Consider the following 5,000-nt stretch of genomic DNA (forward strand, 5'->3'; position numbering starts at 1 on the left):
CTCTCCTTTCGATACCCATTCCCTCCCTCCTTCCCTCTCCTCTCGATCCCCCTTTCCCCCCCTTCCTCCCTTCCCCATACCCTCCTCCCTCCTTTCTCATTCCCTCTTCCTCCTTCCTTTCCCCATACCCCTACCCTTCCCTCCTTCCCCCTCCGATACCCTATCCTCATTCTTTCCCCCCCTATCCCTTCCCCCCTCATCCTTATACCCCCCCTTGTCCCCTGCCCCACTACTAGTTGCATGGCTGACCGGGTTTTCTACCCTGGCCGTCCATAAATACTTTACGACCTTCGTTCCTTTTCACTTTTTTATATTCCTTTTCCTTTTGTTATTGTTGTTGTTGTTGTTTTTCTCCCTGCCTCTATTTTTCGTGTTCCTGTATATATGTTTTTTTCCCTATTGTTATTTTTTCTGTTTTTATTTTATTATTCTTTTCTTGAGGATGGTTATTCTGGTTATTATTATGTATCGTATATTTTACATTCCTGATACTTTTCATATTTTTGTCTATCTTCTCTCTCACTCCATGTTCTGTTCTATGCCGTTCTGTTCTCTCTCTTTTTCTCCCCCTGTGTTTATTCTCTCTTTGTATATCTCTCTATATATGTATCAATCTATCGATCTATCTATTCACATATCTCTCTCTCTCTTTCTCTATCTATCTATCTATTTATCTCTATCTATCTATCTTTCTCTATATCTCCCTCTCTCTTTCTCTATCTATCTATCTATCTATTTATCTCTATCTATCTATCTTTCTCTCTATCTCCTTCCCTCTTTCCCTCCCTCCCTCCCTCCCTCCATACTGCAGAGGAAATCACATGACGCCAGTTGACAAAGGTGTTATTGGATACACGTTTTCACTGGCCATTCAGCTTTGCAGTCATGTGTAGAAGAATTTCCTGTCTTCTGAAAGGCCATGGGGAGGGGGAGGGGTTGGGGTCTGAAGGGGGGAAGAGGAGGAGAAGGGGGGTGAGGGAGGGAGGCGCGCGAAGGTTTGGGCAATCGAGGGAGAGGAAGAGAGGACGTTGAGAGGGAGGAAGGGAGGACCTTAAGAGGATGGAAGGGAGTTACGAAGTGAGGGAGTTAGGGAAGGAGGGAGGGGATGATGGAGGGAATTAAGTTTGAGTATAGAAGTTAGGGACGGTGGAGGGGCAATGTGAAAGGGAGGAATGGAGGTAGAGAGGAGGAGACGAGGGAGTTATGTTAGGAAGCAGGGAGGGAGGGGTGAAGGACGGAGGGCAGACAGAGAGGCAGGAAAAAGTAAGGAAGGGAGGGAGGAAGGGAGGAGTAAAAGCCAGTTGGCTCTGTAGAAGGGAGGGTCAGTGGACAGAGAGGGAGTTGAGGGAAGGATGGAAGGAGGGAGGGAGGAAGAGAGGGTTGCTAATGACGGAAGGACGAAAGATGGAGGGAAGGTTAATAAGTCCTGGGGATAGGAAGGGAAGGGCAGAGGTTGGAGAGGGAGGAACGTAGTGAGGGAGGGGGGGTGGTGAGGAGGAAGGGAGGGAAGGTTAGCAAGCGTTGTTGGTGGACTAACCGCCGCGTAACATCATATTAAGGTCCATCGCCATAATTGCAATATTTAGCGGAAGACCGTCGACCGATGGGATATTATAATCAAACTCTTTCACGGTTTAGCGATACACGGAAATTAGTTGAGGTGTGCTCGCCCTTTATTATTATTATTATTATCATTATATATATATATTCTTTTTTTTTCTTTTTTTTCCCTCTTTTTCTTTTCGTTTTCGTTTTCCTTTTTCTTTCTTTCTTTCTTTCTATTTTTGTGTATGTGTGTGTGTAGAGGGGAGAGGAGTGCACTTATTATGATTTTCTTCTCTTTGTAAGAATTGTCTTTGTCTGTTTGTCTCTCTCTCTTTCTCTCCCTCCATCCCTTGTCCCAATCTCTCTCTCAAGATTCCGAGAACCCGTGCAACCGCGGCATTGCACAGCATACCTCCTCCTCCTCCGTATCAACATCCCTTTCAGCTTTCCCACCTGGCCAACGCAAAACGTGTAAATATTCACCCTCTCCGCTAACCAACGGGAAATATACGACCAGCGTCCCAACTCCTTAGGACGCACCACGATCACCTCCTGGCCGACCACTTCTCTCTCTCTCTCTCTCTCTCTCTCTCTCTCTCTCTCTCTCTCTCTCTCTCTCTCTCTCTCTCTCTCTCTCTCTCTCTCTCTCTCTCTATTTCTCTTTCTCTCATATTTTTTTTTTCTTTTCTTCGCGCTTTCTCTCATTCTCTCTGTCATTTTCAGTCTCTTCTTTCTGTCTCTGCCTCTTTCTTATTTCTATCTCGGTCTTTCTCTTCTCTCTCTCTCTCTCTCTCTCTCTCTCTCTCTCTCTCTCTCTCTCTCTCTCTCTCTCTCTCTCTCTCGTTTCTCCCTCATTCTATTCTTCCCTCCCTCCCTCCCTCCCTTCCTGAGATTTTTCAAAAAAAAAAAACAAAAAAGAAAAAAAAAGGGAAAAGAAGAAAGAGTCGTATTTCAACCGGCTCTCCTCTTCCTCCTTTGGGGAAAACGGAACGGTCCCAAGGTCCTTCTGGCGGCGCCGTCACGGAACACCTGGGGGCGGAGACGAGAGAGAGAGAGAGAGAGAGAAAGAGAGAGAGAGAGAGAGAGTGAGACGCCCTTTTGACTCGCACTATTTCCTGACTTGGTTTTATGGCGCGGCGAGTGTTTGGTTAACTGTCCGACTTGGTTAGACTGATTTTTACAGGGGTTGGGGGTTGAGATAGGGGGTGGGGGGTAGGGGGGTGGGGGGGGGCTGGAGGGTGGGAGAGGGGAGGGGGGTGAAGGGTAGGGGGCAGGGGGGGTAAAGGGTAGGGGAAGGGGGGTGAGAAGGTGAGAGATTGGTTTTGGGTGATGTTAGTTGAGTAGGGGGTGGGCTGGGGGAGGGGAAAGGTGGGAGGGTTGGGGGGAGAATAGGGGTGAGGGGTTGGGGGTAGGGATAGGGATCAGGGGAGTTGAGGTGTCGTGTTTGTTGGAGTTGAATAGAGAATAGAGAATAGAGATTTCTCCCTCATTCGTTTTTCATTCTTCATTTTCCTTCTTTTGTCTCTTTTCTAACCGTCCCCCCTCCTCCCTCCCTCCCTCCCCTCCCCTTATTTTTCTTTTTCTTCTTCTCCTTCTTCTTTTCTTCTTCTCCTTCCTCTCCTTCATTCCTTCTTCTTCTCAAACTTTTTTTTCATTGGACTTTTTAACCCATTTACTCACTTCAACATTCAAACCATACACAATATCCCTTCAACATTTAAACACTATATACAACATCCGTTCAATATTCAAACACTTACACAATATTCCTTCAACATTCAAACATCATATGCAACATTCCTTCAACATCCATACACCACATACAACATCCTTTCAACATTTACATCCTAATTTCCCCAAATCATTCCCCTGATGTTATACAACGTCGTGTTATTTTGCAACATTTTTTTTTAGGGGGGGAGGGGATGACTATGATATTACTTCCCTCAGAGGTCAGTGATAATGATAGAAATTTTGACAGTTAATTGACCTTAATTATATTATTTCTAATTTCCCGGTTCACTTGGCACGATCAAATATTTATGTGTTTGCGATTCCCATTGAAACGTATATTTCTTTTTTTCTTTCTCTATCTCTCCTCTCTGATAATGATAATGATAATGATGATGTTAATGATGATGATGATGATGATGATGATGATGATGAGGAGGAGGAGGAGTAGGAGGAGGAGGAGGAGGAGTAGGAGGAGGAGGACGAGGAGGAGAAGGAGGATAATAATATGATGGTGATAATAATGATGATAATGATAATGGCAATGACAGCATTGATAATGTTGATAATGATGATGATGATTATTGTTATTGTTATCATCATTATCATCATCATTATAATGATAACCACACCAATAACAATAACAATGATAACGATAACAATGCTAAAAAGAATACGAATGATAATTTCCTAACGAAAAAAACAACAACAACAGAAAACAAAAACACACACACACAGAAAAAAAATAAAATAATAAACATAAACACCGCTCAGCAAAAAGAACAAAGAAGAAATGAAACCGTAAAACACAGCAAGCGACAGGTGAAAAAGCGCAACATAATCTGCAACGAATTACACCGAATATGGTATCTCTTTTACCGTCAGTATAGGCCGTCTCATTCAGCGCTCAGCATTCGCGCAAGGGCCAAAAAAAGAAAAAAAAGGGGGGGGGGCGTATAGAAGGGGGAGGATGTAGGATAGAGGGGAGAAAGGGGTGGAGGAGGGGTTGTGTGTTGTGGGGTGGGGGGTGGAGGAGGGGTCGGTTGGGGTGGGGTGAGGTGGGGGGGGGGGAAGGGGGAGTCCGTTCTTCCCCCCAAAGCGAGTTTCCCATTTGGAGATTTTGCCGCACCAGTTCCTTCAAAAATGAACCAGTGTGCGAGGCAGCCAGGCGGGAGTTGCGGGTGTAATGGGGAATAGACGGGGCCGTATTAAAAGTAATAAGCCTCTTTGATGAAGGATAGGTGGATGTTGGGGTTGGTTTTTTTGTTTTCGATCTTCTTCTTGTTCTTTTATTTGTTCGTTCTCCTATTTTTTTCTAGGTCGTTTTTTTTTCTTCTTCTTTTTCTTTTTCGTCTTTGGCTCCTTTCTTCTCCTTCTTTTCCTTCTACGTCTTCTTCATCATCTTCTTCTTCCTCTTCAACTTCAACGACTCTAGAGGGCAGTTGAAGGAGGAGAATGGTGGAGAAAAGGGGAATAGAAAGAGAGGGAAATCCAAGAAACAAGAAGGAACAACAAATCGTATCGCAAGATCAAAGGGAGGAGAGATATCCCCCCCCCCACCCGCCCAAAAAAAAAAAAAAAAAAAAAAAAAAAACTGTGCATAGGATCTTGGGGCTAACGCAGGTGTCCGCTAATTGAACAAACCCTACATGTACACAAAACAAACATGGCTACTGCTTCGAGAAAAGAGAGAGCGAGAAAGAGAGAGAGAGAGAGAGAGAGAG

Source organism: Penaeus japonicus, unplaced genomic scaffold, assembly GCF_977035675.1.
Source record: "Penaeus japonicus unplaced genomic scaffold, GWHDUDI00000001_assembly GWHDUDI00000032, whole genome shotgun sequence".
NCBI lineage: Eukaryota > Metazoa > Arthropoda > Malacostraca > Decapoda > Penaeidae > Penaeus > Penaeus japonicus.